This window comes from Felis catus, chromosome A3 (genome assembly GCF_018350175.1).
Source record: "Felis catus isolate Fca126 chromosome A3, F.catus_Fca126_mat1.0, whole genome shotgun sequence".
NCBI lineage: Eukaryota > Metazoa > Chordata > Mammalia > Carnivora > Felidae > Felis > Felis catus.
Genome location: NC_058370.1, coordinates 72,798,231 through 72,822,159, shown reverse-complemented (window position 1 = coordinate 72,822,159; position 23,929 = coordinate 72,798,231). Strand labels below are relative to the sequence as shown.

The 23,929-nt window shown below is 39.2% G+C and overlaps 1 protein-coding gene and 1 long non-coding RNA gene across 3 annotated transcripts in view; both read right to left on the bottom strand.

The window, feature by feature from the left end:
- Positions 1 to 21,998, bottom strand: part of LOC123384461 — a 32,106-nt gene extending 10,108 nt beyond the window's left edge. The window contains exons 1-2 of the long non-coding RNA XR_006595563.1: positions 21,344 to 21,998; positions 19,590 to 19,698 (exon numbers count right to left, since the gene is read on the bottom strand). This is a non-coding gene — a long non-coding RNA (uncharacterized LOC123384461). The remainder of the gene's footprint in view (positions 1 to 19,589; positions 19,699 to 21,343) is intronic.
- Positions 1 to 23,929, bottom strand: part of ACYP2 (acylphosphatase 2) — a 187,306-nt gene that overhangs the window by 112,119 nt on the left and 51,258 nt on the right. The gene's annotated exons all lie outside the window — the stretch shown is intronic.

Below are 23,929 nucleotides of genomic sequence, written 5' to 3'. Positions count from 1 at the left end.
GGACTTTACATCTGGTGATAAATGTAGTACTCTCATCACAGTGCCTGGCACACAGTAAAAATTCAACCAATTCTACTTTGTTCATAGCAAAACAGCTAGTGACAAAGTAAAATGTACAATGGCATGTTTTTACAGGAAACCAAACAGGTAATTTTAAATAAGTGTGAGGCTATCTTACAGCACAGTGTTTCTTGACAGGGGCAATTTTGCCCTCCAGGGGACATGTGGCAATGTGTGGAGACAGTTGTGATTGTCACAAGTGGGAGCTGTTACTGGCATCTAGTGGATAGAGGCCAGGGATGCTGCTTAACATCTTATAGCACATGACAGCCCCCTCACAATAAAGAATTATCTGGCCAAAATGTCAACAGTGCCAAGGTTGAGAAACACTGTCTAGCACAATATCCTGATTACAATAGGAACCTCTTAAATATTTAATGTAATTCATCAAACCTCTAAAAAAATTTTTTTAAATAATCCTATCACAAGAATAAAATTAAGTGTTAACATAATGTCTATGTTGACCACATAAAGAAAACCTAATGAAATATACCGCCATGGCTCACTTGGGAAGAAAGGACACATCTTAACAATAAAGTGGGTTAAATATCAAGGAGTGGCAGAAATTTCTAGATACCCATATAATACACATTTAGCCTTTCTTCCTTAGTAAGAGAACCCCAATTTTAATTGACATGCCAATATGCCCAGCTCAAAGAATTTATTCACCATCCTTTTTTGTGACTATGTCACTGAAAGAGGCTCCCCGCAAAATGCTTTTAAGCCAGGAAGCATGCCTTTTTGCCTTTGTCCCTTCTTCCTTCTTGCTGCCTGGGCTGTGGATGTTAGAGCTGAGCTGTGGGGGCCATCCTGCAAATGTGAGGAACCCTGGAGGATGGAGTCTATGATCCTTATGATTAAGGAACTGCCAAGTCAGTCTTAAATTGCTTGTCTCTGGACTTTTCTCACCCAAGGAGAAAAAAAAACCCTCTATTTTACATGGGTTTTCTGTGACATGTAGCTAAGCCTATTCCTAACACTTACTCAAGAGATTAAACCTACAAACCATAGTCACGAAAGATGACTGAATGTCAAAGAAGCTATATTTGAAATACCATCTCTCAGTTAATTATCATGCCAAACAAAGAAGTCTAAGCACCTGAGAAGGTCTCCTGTGGTACAAGAGGGTGACTGAATCTGTCTGTGGTGTGCATAGCCGTCCATGTTGGAAGCACTTCAGGAATCAACAACAATATTCTCAAAGAAGCTAATAAGGCTACCAGAAGAGAATCATCAACCTGTAGACAGCTGCATACAATGTTCAGTGAAGATCAAAATCTGCTACTGAAAATTTAACTAAGAAGGAAACAGTGATACAATTTAGCCAGAATTTTAAGGTCTCTATTCAGACCTAGTTTGCTTCTACTTGCATATTAATTATCAGAAAACACAACTTCCTGGGATACCTGGGTGGCTCAGTTGGTTAAGAATCTGACTCTTGATTTCTACTCAGGTCATGATCTCGCAATTCATGGGATCGAGCCCTGCATCTGGCATTCTGGTAGCATTCAGCCTGCTTGGGATTGTCTCTCTCCCTCTCTCTGCCCCTCCCTGACTCATGTTCCCTCTCTTTCCCTGCCCCTCCTCCCATGCATGCATGATCTTGCACAATCTCTCCCTCTCAAAATAAATAACCCCCCCAAAAAAAGAAAGTACAACTTCCTAAAATAGCTCCTAGTGTTTTCACTAGTGTTACTAACTCAGAATATTAAAAGTTTAATACCAGTTGAGTGAGCACCCACTGTGTGGATGGCATTTTAATACGATATAAAGCTTACAAAAGATAAATCATTTCTAACCTAAATATTTTCATATCTAGTTAGAAATATCAAACAAACATCACACAACAAAATTGATTGTAAATTACAGAGCAACAGGAAAAGAAAAAATGTTAGCTTATAAATAGACTATAGGAAAAATACAACGAAATTAAACGCTATGGAAAATTAGAGGCATTGGCATTGATAGTACTACTCTATACATAGGATATGAACTCTATCTTTATATATTATTATAGTAATATGGACTTCCTGATAAGAGAAAAAAATCAGTGCATTTAAGATTTGAATCGAATGCCTCATGGATGAAGAGTCTGGGTTGAACAAAAGATTTAACTCAATAAAAATGTACAGTTAATTTTTTTCATCTCTAATTATTGATGTCTTACTTCCTATAGAATTGACCAAAACCCATTATACACCATGCCCAAAAGAAAATGCCTATGGGGTGAAAGGTGATCAGTCTTGTGGTTTCATATATCATGTATATTTAAAACTCTGGTTTTTAATCTTTTTGGACACAGTACAAATAACAGCAAAAGAAAGGAATGTTTTACTCTAATTTTTAAGCGAGTGTTAAATGGAAATATTTCTATTTTCTCCAAATTCATAAGGTCAGCTATTTTCTAATCCATTACTATTTATCACTTGCAGATAGAAAGACAACAACGCAATTACAAAACACACAAATTGCTGCCATTGTTCCACCAGGATGTGCTGTTTGTGTAATAATAGTTGTTGATCATTCCAGGCTACATTCCAGCCTATATTATAGGCTAAAACATATGAGGTTAACTTTTACTGGTAGAAGTTCACATAATTATCATTAAGTGAAAAATTGGCCTTTTGAGTAATACAAGAACACACCTTCCAGGAAACAAACAGAAAACAAATTTTGATTTATTGCATACATTTTCTCTTTGAGCACTCATTGTGAGTGTGCAGGTTTCAGGAACTAAGTGCACAGCAAACTCAGAGTGGAGGCCCCCTGGAGACTCTTCCCAGTCCTACCATCTATAAGTGGCATCAAGTTGAACAAGTTCCTTCACCTTCCCTAAATTGCCCTTTCCTTAACAGTTAAATTTTGATAATTACCATTTAAAGAGCTAATGTAAAAATTAAATAAGATAAGTATATTCATTTAACAGATACGTAAGCATTCAGCAAATGGTACCTTTTATTTCTATATTGCTATTACCTTCTATGTTGCTATAATAAAGCTTAAAAGTACACCTTCATAAACAAGGAATATAGACCACTCCTCCTCCTTTTTAAAGGACAGCAAGGACCTCATTAAGTCTTAAAACAATTTAAACCAAGTCCTTCTCTGGCAACCAAATGTTGATTATGGGAAAGGCTTTGATCTGTTCTGTTGTGATGTTTAAGTTACATCTGGGTGGCTCGGTGGGTTAAATATCTGACTTTGACTCAGGTCATGATCTCACAGGTCCTGAGTTTGAGCCTCGCATCAGGATCTGTGCTGACAGCTCAGAGCCTGGATGGGGCCTGCTTCAGATTCTGTGTGTCCTCTCTTTCTGACCCTTCCCCACTCACATTCTCTTTCTCTCAAAAATAAACATGAAAAAAAATTAAGTTACAACTGTTTTATTTTTCAAACATTCTTCAAAGTAAGTACTAATTGAAACCCAGCTTTCTTCTTCTTTTTTAAAAATACTCTTTCATTTTTTTTAAGAGGCAAAACACAACTAAGTGGCACCAACATCTCTTTACTCCTAACGCAACTTCCCAGGTTTTTGTTGGAGTCAGAACCTTACATCTATAACCTTAAATGTTATCTGCATTTGCATTTTGAGCAGGGCTCAGAACTCTGGATTTTACAGACCAGTTTTGTTTTTTGTTTTAATTTTGAAAAGCACCATTCTGTTGACTAGTTTTCACCTTTCAAATGTTTAAAAAATTAAAAATAGGGATAATAGGAATATTTTATTAAATAGAATAAAAATAAGGATACTGGGAAAATATTTAAATTATCACCTACTATCTAAAGCGTTTAATTAAAGAAAGTATATTTTGACACCATACGAGGAAGGACATACTTTCAGAATAAGGAAAAACTTTATGCAAGTATGTCCTTCCTCTTTATACTGTCAAAAAGTTCTTTCCCAATAAGCTGGCCACTCTCTATTGATGTATAGATGTACACACACTCATTCAGATATTGTGCTAGTATTCTTTTTGATCTTTACCAATCTGATGGTTGGAAGAAGTTCTCTAAAATTGAATTTCTGTAACTACTAGGGACATTTCACCTTTTGCACATATTTGCTGATTAATAATTTTTGTGAACTACCTGGCCATTTTTTTTCTATTTTGATTTTTTCAGGTGTTTTATTCAAATATTTAATATTATCTTTTACTTACAACATATATTCATCTATATTCAATTCTATTTTAACAATTTACTTTTTGACCATAAATTTTGTTTATGGTGTCCCTTGGCATACAAAGTTCTAAATATTTGAAGTCTACCCTGCATATCCTTTATATTTTATTTGCCTTTCAGTTTATAAGGCCTTCACTAACTCCAATGTAGACATTTGGTAGTTCTTTAATGTTTTCATCTTTTACATTCAACTCAATCTAGATAGGATTTTCCTGTTAGAAGGAAGGAAGTTAATGTTTTTCTAAATAGTTATCAATGGCCTCAGCATTGTTTATTAAATAATCAATCTTCATCATATATAGGAAGTGCACATATTAGTAAGTGCACTTCTACTTCACTGACCTAATATATTTGGATTAGTATTACACTGCTAAGACTGCTACAGGATTTAAAATTTTTCATTCCTCCAGATGAGTTTTAAAGCCATTTTGTCATTTCATTTAAAAAGCATCCATGGGAGATGATGATTACTGTATTGGTTAAGATGCTCTGGTAATGAAAACACTGAAAGCCCAATTCAAAGAGGTTAAAACAAGGAATTGATTGGCTTTCATAACTGAATCAAAAAGCAGATCAAATTCCAGTGGTGCTTGAAACAATGGCCCATTAATGTCATTAATAACCCAGTGTCTCCATCTCTCAGTCTCCAGCTCTCTCCCCATGATGTCACGTTCATCTTCAGCTCTGTTTCCTTGTGGATGTAGGATGGCTGCCAAAAGCAACCCGGACCACTGCATCCTCAGTCACAGCTAGCTGAAGACCAGGAGCCACCAGGAAACAGTTTTTGGTGCACCATCACCTGAATCCTGTCATCAACCCATTGTTTCTTGGGTTGTTTTTGTTTGTTTCTGTTTTTTTAATCAATCACAACTAAGAAAAACAGGATTAAAATTATTTCCTTAGACTAATAAGGGGCACCCACACTACAATTAGAATTGCCTTAGGGGTAGGGCACCTGGGTGGCTCAGTCGGTTAAGCATCCAACTCTTAATTTCGGCTCAGGTCATGATCCCAGGGTCATGGGTTTGAGCCCCATGTCAGGCAGTGTGGAGCCTACTTAAGATTCTCCCTCTCCCTCAGCCCCCCTCTCCCACTCAAGCTCTCTCTAAAATAAAAAAAAATAATAAATTGCTTTAAATGCATTAATTTTTAAACTTTATGTTTTTACTCTATTTTGGGGAGAGAGAGAGAGCATGCACAGAGGAGGGGCAGAGAGAGAAGGAGACAGAGAATGTGAAGCAGGCTTCAGGCTCTGAGCTGTCAGCACAGACCCTGTTGTGGGGCTCGAACTCACGGACTGTAAGATCATGATTCAAGCTGAAGTTGGATGCTTAACTGACTGAGCCACCCAGGCACCCCTAAATGCATTAATTTTAAACGAACTGATAATTTATAATTTTGAGACTTTTATCCAAAGACATTTGCTATCCAAACAGCACCCCATTTATTCAAGTATTTTGCTTTTGTAACATGTATTTTAGTGGGGACTTGTAGTTTTCTTCATATACATACTATACATGTATATGTATATATATGACTTCCTGAGTCTACCTAAATTTTTATTTAGGGTTCTATCATGAATGGGATCTTACATTATGTTATATTTTCTGTCGAGCTGTATCAAAGTTCACTGGTTTACATACTTGCCAAATCCGGGGATTACTGCCCTCAGACGCAAGCAAAAGAGTGCCTGCCCTGGCCTCACACTCAACAGCCCCCCCGCCCCCCCCCCAAAAGACACAAATACACTTATTAAACAATGCATGAGTGCCTTGTTACTCAGGAAGTGACACTTAGAGGTGACAAATGTAACCCACAATGCTGAAAATCCACTCTTATGACTAACACTATTCAGGTCCCTGGAAAAGATTTCTCCACAGTTCTTGCCCTATGTCCTCAAAATTAAAAAAAAAAAAAAATCAACTTTTACTAAATATTCCTCAACTGTGACTTTTGAGACAGACCCTGCTCCTAATTAAGAATAGTTTTATTTTCATGAAAACCTAAGAATAAATTATAATAAGGTTAAATTTTCACATGATTAAATGTTAAATCTTCATTTAAATGACAATTTTTAGATATTTGTTAATTATAATTTGTAGTGCATCTTTGAATATTAACATAATTCTAAATATTTTAAAGCATAAATAACGTTTTTAGAAAATATATTTGAACATGTAATCTTTCAAATGTTTGCAATTGATTTAATTTACATATTTGATGAAATATTCAAATGGATACATCTGAAATATAATTATATTTTTAAATATTAAAAAACATTCTTTTTAATGTTTATTTACTTTTGAGAGAGAGACAGAGCACAAGCAGGGGAGGGGCAGAGAGAGAGACAAAGAATCCGAAGCAGGCTCCAGGCTCTTAGCCATCAGCACAGAGCCCAAAGCAGGGCTTGAACCTACGAACCTGGAGATCCTGACCTGAAGTCAGATGCTTAACCAACTAAGCCACCCAGGTAGCCCTACATTTTTAAATATTTTACATCAGTACTGTGACTCGAACAAAAATTAAGTGAAATTCTTGATCATAACATTATGAAACATAAACAAGGGAAATCTACTTTGTAGAATAAATTATGAGTTATATATTATTTTACATTAGTACTCATCCTAAAATTCTGACCCATGATCACAACACCCAGGTTTGCATGATAATAATTTAACATAATCATTTATATATATACATTTTATGTTTACTTATTTTGAGACAGAGAGAGAACATGCGGGTGTGCACAATCAGGGGAAGGGCAGAGAGAAGGAGAGACAGAATTCCAAGTAGGTTCTGCACCATCAACACAGAGCCTGATGCAGAGCTTTAACTCCCACACCATGAGATCATGAGCCGAGATCAAGAGTCAGAGGGTTAATGGACTGTGCCACTCAGGCACCCCATCATTTTTATATTTTGCTAACTTATAGTCATGGAGAGAGCATAGTTTACAATTTTGACTCATGTTTTTAATTTTGTTCTACTGGAAGGTTTATCAAGGTAGGGAGGTAAAACATTTTATTTAACAGCTTAATTTAAAATTCAACATATAGGGGCGCCTGGGTGGCGCAGTCGGTTGAGCGTCGGACTTCAGCCAGGTCACGATCTCGCAGTCCGTGAGTTCGAGCCCCGCGTCGGGCTCTGGGCTGATGGCTCAGAGCCTGGAGCCTGTTTCCGATTCTGTGTCTCCCTCTCTCTCTGCCCCTCCCCCGTTCATGCTCTGTCTCTCTCTATCCCAAAAATAAATAAACGTTGAAAAAAAAAATTAAGAAAAAATTCAACATATAAACCTTTGGTTTATGAGCCTCCATTTTTCCTCTCACCCACAGTCTAGCAACAATTAGGGGAGGGCATGGTCTGAAGTTTTATGTGGCCCATTCATGGCTGGGTCAGGGATCAAATGATATCAGGGTAGGATGGCGTTGACAATCCTGTCACCTCCTGACTCTGTATTCCTAGCAGAAGGTGGGCTCTTTCAGCATTTCTTATTAATCCTGCTGGGATCATATGCTCCTCCCCCAGATCTATCATGGAACCCAAAGAATGTGGTGCCATGACAAGACCAGTAACATCTCATACCCTCCCCTGTATCTGGGAGTTGGCAGGATTACATGGAGTGGATAAAAGTGATCCTCTCAAGAAAAAATGCTGGCAGTAAACAAAATTAAGTCCCCCACATTAGAACCTAAGGTAGATACTTAATTTTACAAATACATTTTGCATTTCCTTCTTAATGAACTCATTAATTCCAATTGTTTTTCTATTGGTTTTTGTGGATTTTCTAGGCAAACAAGGATATAAAATAGTGATAATCCTGTCTCCTGCTTCACAAAGTTGTTACTTCTTTTCCTTCTATTGTTTTACCTTAAACTCTCAAATCAGGATTCAATGGTGGTGGATAGCAGATATCCCTATCTTATTCATACCTTGATTTGGATTTGCCTTTAGTATTTCATCATTAAATATCATTCTGACGTTGGCTTAAAATATTCTTTGTCCTTTTCATTTGATGCCCTTCCAGAGCTATATGGCCAGTTCTGCCTGGCAAGTTCTGGGAATCTGGGTCTGCACCAATGTGGACATCACCACTCTATACAAACAAGCCAAAACAAAAAACCCACAATTCTGAACTGGATAAATAAACTGCTCAAAATTAAGAGTCCCTGCCAGTTGTAGGACTTTGCATGACTGAACCTCCACTCCTCCAAGCCTGAGACCATCCAGAAGCAAGGCTATCCAGGCACCAAATGGTGGGCACAAGTGTTACCTTCTATTTTTCTATTTCCTTTGTTATTTTTAGTGGAGGAACAGAAGTTTATGATTGGCACATAAATAAGCATTTGGTGAGAAGACTCACCAGATTTTAAGATTTATGGCCTATGTTTTATGCAGTTTGTGTACATGTTTATTTGATTTCACAACCACAACAAATTCTAATGTAAAATGTGCCTACCAATGGGTGAAACACTGTCACTAGTAGTCGGGACAATCAGTGGTGAGAAACTGCTTTGTCAGTCACAGACAAATGAGGTCATCAAGTGATCTTGGACAAGACAGGGATGGTGTCTATTTCATTTGCCATTATATATCACCATGGAGTGGTGCACAGAAGTGCTCAGCAAATTTGTGATGAATTTAAGTGATTCAAAGATGTATAGAACAGTTTTCTAAAGTTAGACCATTGGAAAATGGGTGTTACAAAATTCAAATTACATATAACTTAAAGAGTTTAACAAGGAATATTTGTTGCCTGACAGAAAATGGTGCTCACCATGTGAGGAAATTTCTCTAACTCTTCAACTACTTTAAGCAGTAGGCATCATTATCCTCAGGCTGTCCAGGCGTTCTGAGGAATTAAGGAATTTGCAGAAGGTCCTGAAGCCAGGTCTTCATTTGATTCCCTCATTCTACTCTTGGGTGCTAGCTTCTATGAAAAATGAGTTTGGATTGGTCCCTGACCATCCAATCTAAAGTGCTCTGCCTCATTTACCCTCCATCATCCTATGTATCTCCTTCTTGTCACTATTTATGATTATCTTACTTGCTTACATCCTAATTACCCAACTCCCTTGATGTCAGAGTATGTGAGCAGATAATTTACCCAGCTTGTTCACAACTAAATCATGGTGCCTACAACATAGTAGGTGCTCAGTATTTACTGAATGCAATGAATAAATGAGTCAGTGAATGAATGCACTCAAGTGATTTTTGTGAAACTAGAGAAAGGTTAACCTAAGTAGAGAGAACTTACAGAAAGTCACCTGGTGAGGTAGAGAGCTAGAATTTAAGAGCACATGGTTACTTTGTCCCATATTCCGTGATTAAAACCCTCTCTCACTGTTTTCAAATATGGTGTTATTCATACACAAGCTACATGATCAAACTCTATTCTTTCAAATCCTTTCCACTAAATGCTTTGTATTTTTTCTAGAATTATCAACACACAAGGAATATAAAAAGATCACTTGCTCCATTATCTAGTATCCAAACAAAGCCTGGCCCAGAAAACAGAAAAGAACATCACAGTCAAGAACAAGTGTCGATTCCATTCATCAGTTCAACTGTTTTAAGAGCTAAGGACCTTGAAGTTGTAGGTTTGGGCCACAGCCTTGCTTTATTCTGTGGGAGCTACAGAGTACAGTCAGTCAAACATCTTGAAAATACACTTCTTTTGTCACTAGTATTTGTCATTGTAAACACTACATAAAATAAATGAGATGAATTAGAGTAAATCTCTTGTCACTATGTGATAAACAACTCAAGCTATAAGCTCTAACCATAATATAGCAAACATTTGAAAAGATGTTTATTGGAAGTTTTTCATGGCACCATAAACGCTTTGATGTATCATGATAAAAATCACTATAAAACTGTATATACACTCCAACAATAGGGAACTAGTTAAAGAAACACTGCTAAGTCTACATGACAGAATTTTCATAGTCAATGAAAATCATGTTGTAGAAAAACATTTAAGAAGTGGGAAATGCTTTCCGCTCATCAGTCATGGTCCTTCCAGGGAAGAGAAGGCACCCTCAAATGGGGTGACCAAGCCAAAGGACTGGGCAAGGATGAAAGAAACCAATAGAAAAGGTGAAGCTCCCAGGGCTGGAAACAATGGAGACCTGCTGGTGTTGTTTGGTCATCTGCATATGCCTACAAAGCTTAGAACAGGTATTTCTCTTCCCTTGTAATTCTTACTGGGATGCAGATGTATGTGAAAGAAGGTTGGTGCCCTTGGCTACACATTCCATTGAATGGTGTAAGGACTGAGGTCATAGGCCATTGTTACAAAGTCTATTATCACCTCATATAATCCATGTGATAGTAAGTAGATGCCAGTTAGTTCAACTTTAAATGCTGAGGATGGTCAGGTAACTTGCTATCAAGCATCACAGTCCAGACCAGTCAATTTATTCTTTTTGGTGAATAATGACAGCTATTGGAGGGGTGGTATAGTTAGCTACTCTCACAAACTTGCTACCAGTAATAGAAACAGCAGTTTTCAGGCAAAATTCGGGCACACATACAGGTTTTTATTAAGCATGCATTAGCAAAACATAAATGTTATAAAAAAGACAACATTCCCCAAACAGCTTCTACAAATCCCTCTGCCATTCAGATCACTATATGACACTTTGCTAACTAGCTGCTATTTTATCAAGAACACGTTTGTATTAGTCAATTAGTGACTTGTTAATTGGCATGACAAATGTTCAAAATGAATTACCACTGGTGGAATTAAAGGCATTCAAAACACGTGGATTAGCTCAAATGCCTTAGAAACACTCCCCAATCTTTGTCCAAATATAGTATAAAAACACAGGGACTTTTAACTTGTACTTCTAGGGATGACATGAGGGGTTTGATTCTGTAACTGGTCCCATATGAACTACTGGTTTCAGAGGAGTGTGACTACACCGTCTTTTTTGCCCCGAGAACGTAGTATCTGTCTTTAATAAATTTTGTGTATACAGTAAAGTCAAAGCACTTAACAAAAACAGAGCACTGGATTTATAGACACTTGGAATGAACTCCTTTGGACTACTTGCTAATGAATGCCTAATAAAAACCTGTATATGTGCTTCAATTTTGCCTGAAAACTGCTGTTACTATTACTGGTAGCAAGTTTGTGAGAGTAGCTAACCATACCACTCCTCTGATAACTATCATTATTCACCAAAAAGAAAGTAAGAGTCAGGTATGTCTAAATTGACAGACTCAATTTGAAACAAGTATTATTGCTAGGCAGGCCAAATCCAGAGGACATTGAAAGAGCAGATAGTATTCTTATCCTTCCAGAACAATCAGTTTATTCAGAATTGATTTACAAGAATACTTCATTCTATTGTTTAGAGTAAATACATTGATTTCTTCATTCAAAACTTCCTCCCTTTCATTTTACTTTATTAATTCATTTATTATAACAAACTTGTAGTAAGTGTTGGCTCATCAATGTTCTTCATCAGGGGTCAGGAAACTAGCCTGAGGGCAAAATCTGACCTTCCATCCTTGTGTATATAACTCACAATCAAGAATGGTTTTTATGAATTAACAAGATTAGGACTGCAGCATGATGTGTAACAGCCAAATTATAGAAGCAGCCCAAGTGCCCACCGATAGATGAATGATAAAGATGTGAAATATATAATGGACTATTACTCAGACATAAAAAAAGAGAAGGAAATCTTGCCATTTGCAACAATATGGATGGATCTAATGCTAAGTGAAATAAGTCAGAAAAAGACACGTACCATGTGATTTCACACATATGTGAAATTTAAGAAACCATAAACAAATGGGGGCACCTGGGGGGCTCAGTGGTTAAAAGTCTGACTCAATTTTGGCTAAGGTCATGGTCTCACAGTTGGTAGGTTTTTGCCCCACATCACACTCTGTGCTGACAGTGCAGAACCTACTTGGAACTCACTCTCTCTCTCACTCTCTCTCTCTCTCTCTCTCTCCCTCCTTCTCTCTCTGCTCCTCCCCTGCTTGTTCTCTTCTCAAAATAAATAAACATTTTTTTTTATTTTAAAAAAGCCGGAGCACCTGGGTGGCTCAGTCGGTTGAGCATCCAACTTCCACTCAGGTCATGATCTCACGGTTTGTGGGTTCAAGCCCCACATCAGGCTCTATGCTGACAGCTTGCTCAGAGCCTGCAGCCTGCTTCAGATTCTGTGTCTACTTCTCTCTCTCTGCCCCTCCCCTGCTCATGCTCTCTCAAAAATAAATGTTAAAAAAAATTTTTAGGGGCGCCTGGGTGGCTCAGTCGGTTAGCATCCGACTTCAGCTCAGGTCATGATCTCACAGTCTGTGAGTTCAAGCCCCACGTCGGGCTCTGTGCTGACAGCTCAGAGCCTGGAGCCTGCTTTCAGATTCTGTCTCTCCCTCTCTCTCTGCCCCTCTCCTGCTCATGCTCTGTCTCTGTCTCAAAAATAAATAAAAACATTAAAAACAATTTTAAAAAATTTTTTAATTTTTTTTTAAAAAGCCAAACAAATCAATGAAGAATAAAAGACAAACCAAAAAATAGACTCTTAACTACAGAGAACAAACTAATGGTTACCAGAGGGGAAGTAGGTGGGGAGGCGGGTGAAATAGGTGAAGGGGATTAAGGGTACATTTAACATGAGGAGCACTGAGGAATGTATAGAATTGTTGAATCACTATACTGTATACCAGAAACTAATATAACACCATAAGTTAACTATACTGGAATTAAACATATATGTATATATTGGGAAGCCAAGTGCTTATTTGGACTATTTTATTAGAGCATATGTTAAAAAATAAGTACATAAAGCTATCCAAAAATAAAGGTTAAGAAAAAAGACTAATAATCATGACATATAAAAATTATGTGAAGTTCATATTTCAGTGTCCATAAATAAAGTTTTATTGGGACACAGCTTCATTCATTTGTTTACATATCATCTATGGCTACTCTTGAACTATGAGCACAGAATTGAGTAGTTTTGACAGAGACTATTTAGCTCATGAGGACTAAGATACATGTTATCTAGTCCTTTCTAGAAAAAAAATTGCTAAACCCTTTCCCTTGATGATGGGGATACACCATTGAACCAATCAGAACACAGGCTAAATTCTCATGGAGCTTAGATTCTGGAAGGAGGTAGAGAAGAAAAAAAAAAAAAAAACACAAAAAAATCCAATGCACTTAAAGAGGTGAAAATAAGGCTGTGTGACATAGAGTGACACGAGGCCTACTTAGATGGGGTGTCCCACAAACCTCACTGAGAAAGGGACACTGAATGAAGAACTAAATGACAAGGAGGTAGCTGTGTGGAGATGGGACCCTCCAAGCTTGCAGTATTAGGGGACCAAGAAGATGGCCAATGGAGCAGGTGCATGACCAATGGGGAGAAGGTGATAGAAGAGTGTATGTACTGCTCATGCCTCTACAGATGGTCAGGAGAGTAACAACTGGTGAGAGCCTCTGAAGAGTCATTAGCAACCAACCACCACCTTCCCATCAAAAGTGCAGACAGGCTAAGAATTTGCACCCTTTCCCTCCATTCACACTCCCAAAAGAGGCAGGAACTCATCTGCACAATTACCCCTTCTACTTTTCATCTCTAAAGCATCTGGAGAAGACGTGAGCAACTCAGTGGAAATCAGTCAAGGTAACACGTCAACCTTGCCAAGTGTGAGGTCCATGAGCTAGCAACCACAGACAGAGAGCTGAGGGGTGATGGCAGCCCAGTTCCTCACTCCCTCACCCTCACTGTTCCTAATGCGTATGTGGAAGTGAACTTTGTCTCCACACCCATTCACGGACAATGGGTTATACACACTGTTGTGTGTTGAGGATTTGAGAAGAAATTTAACCCAGGCTATCACTTCAGTTGCTACAAATGTATTCACAAATAAAAGCACGTGACCACACAACTTCGGTGTGAAAGCTTTACTTAAACATGAAGATTTTTGTGTTATCCCTTTGCAAACATACATATATTGAGTATGGTTGGAGGGAATATGAATTTTTCAAACCAATATTCCTATTAGTACAAAGAACTCAGCACCTTTAAGAAAAACAAGCTTCTCAAAAGAAGAAATGTAATTAGAAATGTATTAAAGCTTAAAAAGCTGTTTTTAACTTGTTTCCTAAGAAACCAAAAATAGAATTGACAAGTATAACTTCCAAAGAAGCTTAGCCCTACTTACTCTATTATTAAATTTTCCAGTTCAGATTTTTAGAATCATTAACTTAAGGGGTGAAGAAATCTCTTACATGAAATAAAATTAAGCCCCCCAGTTAATTTTGTTTGTAATCCCTCTACTCATGAAAACTGACCTTCATGAACAAAGAAACTACCACCATTGCTCTCCAACAGGGTAATCATGTATTTAGCAACCAATAACACATTGCAATTCTTACATAACCACAAGTGACACCACTACAGTCTGCTAAATTTATGCAAAAAAAAAAAATTCCTGGCAGCTAAAGTTACTTATTTTTTGTAAATTCAGTCATCAGAAATGAAAACTCTCAGAAAATAGGTAACAATTAACTCATCCTTGTACAGTATTTCCTATTCCACTTGCTATCTTCAGTGTGGGGAGGAAATTGGTGACTGGAAACTCGACTCCTATATTTATTTTTATAGTTCTTTTAAGTAGTTTCGTGACACTGAAAGGGTCCATATTGGAGGCTGGACAGAGCAGACATGAATGGAGGCCAGCAGGAAACCTTGGGAATATGAGATCAGCCCATAAGCCTCTGAAGTCAGTAAGCTCAGCCTCATGTACCCAGCTCTACTCCCTTAACAAGCTGTAGGAAGATGAGCAGTAAAAGGTTAACCATGAGCAAGAACCCTCCTCTCACCCTTGACTGCATAACTATGTTCCATTCCATGAGTTCAGAGGCTTCAGATAGAGTCAAGAGACAAAGACATCCTATTGTCCTTTTCCCAAAAACAAAGAAAATAGACATCCTCTCATCCTTGAGCTTATCCAAATCCTAACCTTTCTCTCTCAAATCCCTACTCACAAGCCCTGCCCTGAAGACTTCTCAAAATTTAGCTAGACATGTGAACATGCTTCCACCCATCACAGAGATTAGGTCTGTTCTGTGATGAAAAGTGCTTTGGGGCACCTGGGTGTCTGGACTCCTCACTGGAGGCTGATACATGGAAGGATGAAGAGCAGCTGAAGCCCTTCCCAGGCTTGAAAAGAAAAGGAGAAGTGAGGCAAATCACAGGCATCTGCAAGGGCACCCACCCCGCCGAACGCCAAGTGCTCCTAAGCATACTCTTGGAGAATATAACACTCACCTAGGAGTGAACATAGAGAGCTTGGAGTATAGAAACCGACTGCTGATTCGCTTAACCTGAAGTCAGATGCAGCCACACTGAGGGCATAAGGAAGGGAAGGGGGAGTGGAAGGGAAGGGGGAGTGGAAGGAGTAGGAGAGTTACCTCTTCATGTATCGTAAGAGAAAGTCAACAGATTTCATCTGTCATCATAGAAAGTCAACAGAGTGCCTAAAATGATTTAAGACAAACCGTTTTTATTATTTAGAAATTCAAAGGAATGCCCAAAATCAATAAAAACAGTTGCTGAGAAGATGGGATGGTTTGAAGACAGGAAGCTGCTATTTGATATTTTTAGCACTTTCGACTTTTAAAACAAGGGCAGCTATTATTTTATTAAAAAACAAAATTAAGTTATAAAAACACAAGGCAGTAGTTTTTTTAGGGGAAAAAAACTATTAATTTTTGGAGGCCTTTCCTGTGAGCTATTTGTCAAAAATGTCTAGAGTAGCATGGATATAGCTGGTAGATCATAGCTAGTCTGAAGTCAACTTCCTAGAGGTTGAAGACTATTAATTTTTCTGATGTAAGAGTCACATAAAAGTATATTTATGTGTATTTAGGTCAGCGATGCCCATAGATTAGAAATGGAAGTGGCAGACTGGGGGAGAAGGGAAAGGCTCTCATGGCCATGCCCCCAAATTTACAGAAAGTGATAAAAGCCAGGCAGACCTGGGACGCCTGGGTGGCTCAGTAGGTTAAGGGTCTGACTCTTGACCTTGCCTCAGATCATGATCTCGTGGTTTTGAGTTCGAGCCCTGTATGGGGCTCTGGGCTGACAGCGTGGAACCTGCTTCTAATTCTCCTTCTCCATTCCCTGGCCCTCCCCACTCTTACTCTCTTTCAAAAATAAATACATACTAAAACAAAAACAAAACAAGCCAGGAAGACCCAAAGTCAAGAAGAAAATCATAGAAGAACTAAAGAACTCAAGAACACAGTGGCCATTTGGCATTGGCACACATAACACTACACACATTCACTGGCCCTGGAAGAGTCATTGCTGAAATGATAGACTAGAGCCGTTCAGGCAAGGCTAACATCTGCAAAATAACTCCCAAGTGGGGATGGGAGGATGGTGATAAGGGATAAATTAACGCACTTTAGCACTTTAGAAAGAAGAGCATCTAAAATGGTTTAAAGTAAATAAAATTCTGCAACATTTCCTAATTGGCTCTTGAGGCAGCAAAGCCAAGCTTTACAAATCCAAACAGGTTAAAGGGATGGAAACTAGTGCCAAAAAAAAAAAAAAAAAAAAAAAAAGGCTTTGGCTCATCTTACCCATGTTACACCTTGGTTGCCCATTTTATATGCCATTTAATTGAATGTGTACAATACAAATTTTGCCTTTAACATCCTTACCTATCCAGAAAATTCCAACACTTAAGATTTTATTTCTAATAGTTACAGATACAGTCAGACTACAACTAATGTATTATCTATAATAATCATCCTCCCTGGTACTAGTGTCTTATCATCCATGTTATATTTTCCTGACAGGTTTTATGTTCATTTTCATGGTTCTTCTTTATTAAATGGAGTTTCTTACTTTAATTCAATGATTATCATGTATTTTTAAATAACTGCAGATAGATCATCGATTCTACATCTGTCTAAATATTATCCTAGTAATATGTGTCAAGTTTTATTAATAACACTTCCCTTGGTAATATCCCATTACTTTTTACAGTCCCTAATTCACCATTCATGTTGCTTTTTTCCTTTAGTGGACATTCTGATGTAGCAGATTTGACGGCAGTTTTGTCTGGGGCATGTTTGGATGGAGCCAAGAGCAAAGTGGACAGTTATGAGAGGTATACACAAAAATATAAAAACACTTTATTATAAATTATATTAATAGTAGGGGTGCAGAAATGGGATGGCTTGTGGCTCTGGAATGGCACAGAGACCAGGAAAAGGACAGTTTGTTTCATATAGAATATGGTAATTTTTACAGATGGCTTATTTTTTCTAATGTTTATTTTTGAGGAGAGAGAGAGAGAGAGAGAGAGAGAAAACAAGCAGAGAAGGCGCAGAGAGAGAGGGAGACATAGAATCCGAAGCAGGCTGCAGGTTCCGAGCTGTCAGCACAGAGCCTCATGTAGGGCTTTAACCCACAAACCACGAGATCATGACCTCCAAAGTCAGACACTTACCCGACGCCACCGAGGTGCCCCCAAATTGGCTTGTTATTTAGAACTTACCCAAGTATTCCATACTCAAAACAACGCATTAGGGGCACTGTGTGGTCTGAACTAATCCCGTTGTCACATGTACCTAAGGTTCATTCCTGGACACTGTAGTTTGGCCCATGCCACCTTGTCTTTTGTGGAGCCCCCTCCTTGCATTCTTCTCTCAATATCCGAATTCTACCCACCCCCAGAGCCCAGACTCCATAGTTTCCACTTCCTCTGCCAATAGCTATCCTTTGGTCTTCTGAGTGGCTACCACACTTCTTTGCCATTTGACAGAATATTCTCTATATTGGTAATTAACTTTCACAGGCATAGGTTTTATTTCCTCAGGTAGACAGCAATCTGCTCAAGATCAAGGAGTTTATCTTTTTTCCTAATTTCCTAAAGTGCCAAGTGCAAAGCTTCACATGGCAGGTGCTCAATATATAAGAGCACTCAATGACTGACTCCAATTATGTGTGAACCACTTCTCTTAGGCTGAATTTATTTTGTCTGAAAACACTGAACTTCAGAAATTTCTCTCTAGCCTCATCATGCCATGAACAAATCTTGGGTGGGATCCAAGAATAAGCATTTCTAACAAACTTCCAGATTATGCCATTGGTGATGCTGCCAGTTCAGGAACCACAGCCACAGGGTTACACTGTCCAAATATGACAGGCCACCTATTGTAGGAATTTTGCTTCAAGTGTACTCCCAGTAGAAGGGAGAATAGTGAGCGAGTAGACAGGGAAGAGAAAGAGAAGGGACAGCAAAATATTTCATTTTTGTTACAAAAAGGTAGTTAACGCTCCTTTGTACACAATCAGGTAAAAATAGGCTGAAGAAATTACTAGCAACACCTGTGCTCTCCACAAAGTCTAGCAGCAAAAGGAATCCCATCTTACATAAATTCTATTCCAACATTGAGTCTTTTAAGAAACAAAAACCATGGGAAACATCCCCTTCATTAAATATTAAGTGACAACAATACAGATTTAAGATGAATTTGAAAATGACTCTTTGAGGCCTGGATTTGCATTTTTAGGTGAAGCAAGGAAGTAAAAGGATTTATGAGTTTTTATCAACATGGCTCTAAAACAAGTAGAAAAAGAAAATTGAGAAGTGTTGAGAATATGTACACATTTTTAAATGTCTTTTTAAAAAATCCCAATAATTTTTTTTTAAAAAGACTGTCAAAATTGTAAATAGAACAAGATTCATATAAACCAAAGAGCTCCACCTAGAGTCTGAAGACAGGTTCTCATTACTGAGATCCTCAAATGATGAAGCACTGTTTACCCATATCATATATATATATATATATATATATATATGTATATATATATATATATATATATATATATATACTACTTTCCATTGATGTTGAAAAAATATTTTCACAAAATCTTTATAAAAAGGGTAACTTTCTCAAATGTGAAATAATGTTAATTGAAAGGAGAAAATAAATTTTTCTAATCCTGTCTGTAACCTATTTTTCCCCTCTATTTTATAATTTAAAAACCATTCTCTTAAAGCAAGTTATTAAAATGTGGGAATAGTGTTCATCACAGCACAGAGAAGACAGCTTTAAAAAAATGCCTCTTAGGACACCTGGGTGGCTCAGTCGGTTAAGTGTCCGACTTCGGCTCGGGTCATGATTTCATGGTTCCTGAGTTCAAGCCTCACGTTGGGTTCTGTGCTGACAGCTCAGAGCCTGGAGCCTGTTTCAGATTCTGTGTCTGCTTCTTTCTCTGACCCTCCCCTGCTCCTGCTCTGTCTCTGTCTCTCAAAAATAAATACATGTTAAAAAATTAAAAATAAAAAACGTCTCTTACCTGAACTTGCTGTATGACCTTGAGCAAGATGACTTCCAGCCCTAAGTTTTCTCATCAATAGGGGTTACGCAAAATCAGTGGTTCTCAGCCCTGGCTGCACATGGGAACCCTTTGGGACCAACAGAGATAAATTGATGCCTGGTTCCCAGCCCCAGAGATTTTGATTTAGTGAGTTGCTCTGACGTGGGGCCCAACCTCGTTGACTTAAAAACAAAACAAAACAAAACAAAACAAAAAGCTGCCCAGGTGATTCTAACATGCAGCTGTGGCTGCATCAGACCAGATGGTCAAGCTCTTCACCTCAAGTATCTACCTCGCTAGGTAGTGGTTCTCAAGCTTCAGGTGCTTTGAGTCACCTGAAGAGCTCGTTAAAACACGGACTGCTGAACACACCCCAGGGATTCTGATTCAGTAGGGGCCCAAGAATTTCCATTTCTAACAAGCTGCCACATCATGCTACAGGTCCAGGGTCATGTTCTAGAAGATGACTTCAAAATGACATTCTCCAAATTCCGAGTTATTTTTACTCTACCCTAACGAACCACAGTATATTGTTAATTAGCCTCCCTGACTCTAGTCACTCTTCCACCAGTTCCTACACCAGGCTACCAAACTCACTTAATATCCTGATCTACAAATCCTGCCAGTCCCTCACCTGAGACTCTTCAGTGGCTCCCCAGCAATAATATAGACCGGACAAAGTAACCTGACACTAAAGGCTTTTCGTAGTTTGACCCAGAACTACCTTCCTTTCTTTTTTCTTCCTTTATTTATGGAGAGAGGGAGAGAGCACTCTTGAGCGGGGCGGAGGGTGTGAATCCCAAGTAGGTCCATCAGTACAGAGCCTGACGCAGGGCTCGAACTCATGAACCGCGAGATCATGACCTGAGCCGAAACCAAGAGTCGAACGCCTAACTGACTGAGCCATGCAGGCACCTTCCAAACTACCTTTCTAGCCTCAATTTCTAATAGTCCCTGTCATCTGCCTATGCTCCAGTCACTTGTCCCCAAATGCACAAAGGAGGCTATTTCAGCTCGGTGCCTTTGTACCAAACACTCCTTTCTCTTGCAATGTCCTTGTTCAACCTTCTTTTCCTGACATAGGTGTCACCCAACCTTCATTCTGTGTGCCAGGTACTGTGCTAGGCATTGGGAGTTCAAGGGAGAATAGGACAATGGCTTCCCATAAGGAGTCTTGAGTTTAATTAGGACAACACGTCCCAATTATCCCTTCTCCCTCACTATATCGTATTTTTTACTTTCTATATATCAGGTTTTGTCATCTTAAAACTCCTTCTAGCTGGGGGTTGGGGGAGACTGCTGCTCCTGGGGATTAGCCAATTCTCAAGAGATAGGTGCGGTCAGCCTTGAGTACACCTTTAATATGCAAATTTACCAATCCAGACCCCTACACGTCCTCTATCCTACCCAGGCATCCCAGGAGGCAATATTGGTTTCCCTAAACACCCCAGGGCAGCTAAAACTCAAAGCCTTCTGGAATTATTCAAACTAGCCAATCCTAAACTGTTCACCATGCCCTGTCTTGCCTTTCCCTCTGAAACCCTAATAGCAGGCTCTGGCTTAACCTTCCCCTTACTCCCTCCTGTGTTTTCCCTGTGACTCCGGGTAGCAGGCCACACCTTCTGTCTCTAGGATCTGTAAATACAGTAAACTTGTGTTTTCCCTAAGCTCCTCTGTCTTCTCTTGTGGCTGCACCTGACTAAGCTTCTCATAAAAGAACACAAAACATTTACCTTCCGTACCAGTTGCTGAAAAAGTTGATACAGCTAGAAATGGCCAATGGCACAAACACGCAAGTGTACCACAGGCTTCTGGGAAAGTTTGCTTCCGAGACAAAAAAGAATAGACCCAGAGCCATCCCTTCCTTCAGCCTTCAACGTGGGTGACGATGGAAGCTGGGGCGGTCACTTTACACCCATGAGGGAAAGAGCAAGAGAAGCCTTCAGACCAGAGCCCTGACAGCGATAACGAATGAGGCACCTGACTACGATATCCCCCAACCCGACCTCCAGCCTCCTTTATATCTGCGAAGAACCAACCCCTGCTCCTCTGAGCCACCTGTTGATCAGGTTACCAATCAGTTACAACTGAAAGCATTCTCTCCAGGTGGAGGTGGGGGATACTAAGCAAGTAATTGTTCCTAACAGCTTTAATAAGTGCCATGAAGAAACAGAGCGTGGAGTGAGAGGGTTTCACAGAGTGAGTGGGAGAATAATCAGAAAGACTGGGAGATAAAAATATGCATCCATGCCAGGCAGAGGGAGCGGCTTCTGTACAAGTCCTAACGGAGGAAGAGTGTGGTGTGGTGGAGGGACTAAAGCCAGCGAGAGGACAGTGAGCGGCAGAAGATGCCGGAAGACAGACAAGGCAGGAGGGGGTGCACTTGCGTCTGGCGCCACCCCACCCTCCCCTTGCTTCCCCACCTCCACTCCCCCACCCCAGCGCTCCATTCCTAGGGCCCACCCATCTTCTTCCCCAGTTAAACTGGACTTGTCACAAAACCTTTAACCATCTTTGTACCCCCAGCACCTAGCAGAGAGACATGGGAAGACACATAATATCTGCTGAATAAAAATCATCATGACAATATTTTTATTAAAAATTATCCCCAAAGCATTGATCCAATAAGGGGCCTGATTCATAACTATTTTTTGAGGCCCCTTTCTGCAATTAAGTCCCACCACCCATGCAGGTACTCCTTCTTCACATGATTGACTGAGATGCTTGTTCCAATAGAACCTTAATAGGGTTAAAATATTAGGTGAACTTCAGTAAGTCTCACAGCTCTATAATTTCCTGATTTTGAGGATTTTCTAAAATCACTAGGATCTTGGCTTTAATACCCCAGCAAAAGAGAAACAGAAGCAGAGAGAAATAGTTCCATTATGAATCAAAACCATATCTGTATTTTTTAGAGTGGGTTTATAGATGACTTTATTTCATTTCCATTTATTTCTTAATTTTTATAATTGTCTTGATTCACTTAAATTACCTAAATCTATACAACTATGTACTTACAAAAGTACATAGAAGAAAACTTCCTCATCCATGAGTCCTTAGTTTATTCAGTATTTATCTGAAAAATACTTCATGGTTTTTATCATTAAAACTGAACCACCAGTTTACATTTTAAAAGGCATGTAGCTTGGGGCACCTGGGTAGCTTAGTTGGTTAAGGATCCGACTTGGGCTCAGGTCCTAATCTCAAGGTTAGTGAGTTTGAGCCCCACTTCAGGCTCTGTGCTGACAGCTCAGAGCCTGGAGCCTGCTTCAGATTCTGTGTCTCCCTGTCTTTCTCTTCCCTCCCCCACCCCCAAGAATAAACGTTAAAAAAATAAAAATAAATAAAAAGTACATAGCCTTTGTTTGACTCATGTCTAGGAGTTAACACTTAAGAAAATACAGTATAGGGGAGCGCCTGGGTGGCTCAGTTGAGTATCCAACTTTGGCTCAAGTCATGATCTCACGGTTCAAGGGTTCGAGCCCCACATTATGCTCTGTGCTGACAGCTCAGAGCCTGGAGCCTGCTTCAGATTCTGTGTCTTCCTCTCTTTCTCTGCCTCTCCCCTGCTCGAGCTGTCTTTGTCTCTCTCCTCTCTCTCAAAAATAAATATTAAGAGAATTTTTTTAAATACAGAGGGATAAGCACACAATGTCAGTGTTGTGGTGGGGAGGGCAGCGGAGAGCAGTATATTATTGGTTAGAATTGTTGGCATAGGGCAGTAATAAAAAGTAAACCAATTTTAGTTGGTTTTCTCATTTTCAGGTTCCCTACACATATGTACCCTTATTGCCTGTACCAGGCAGATGCTCCCACTGCCCTGCCTGGTGCCAAGCTGCTTGTCCCTGTCCCCACCACACCCCCAGACTCCATCCACAGGCAGCCTTCTTTTCACCATGCAGTTCTCAGTTCAGATGCCACCTCCATGAAAACCTCTTCCCTGGCCATCCTATCTGAGGCAGGGAAACCACCACTACTCCTTTCACAGCATTTACTACTATCTGAAAACATCTAGTTTACCTATTGTTTCTTTATCATGGGTCTCCCTGCAAAAGAAATTGAGCATCATCTCTGGCTCATGGCTGAATCCCAGCACCTGGAACTGCCCGGTATACCTATATAGTAGGTACCAAACAAATAATTGTAGAATAAATGAAAAAGATATACACACATAAATATGGATGCTCACTGCAAACAAGATTCATAAAAGCAAAAAACTGCAGGGACACCTGGGTGGCTCAGTCAGTTAAGCATCCGACTTCAGCATCAGGTCATGATCTTGTGGTTCGTGAGTTCGAGCCTCGTGTCGGGCTGTGTGC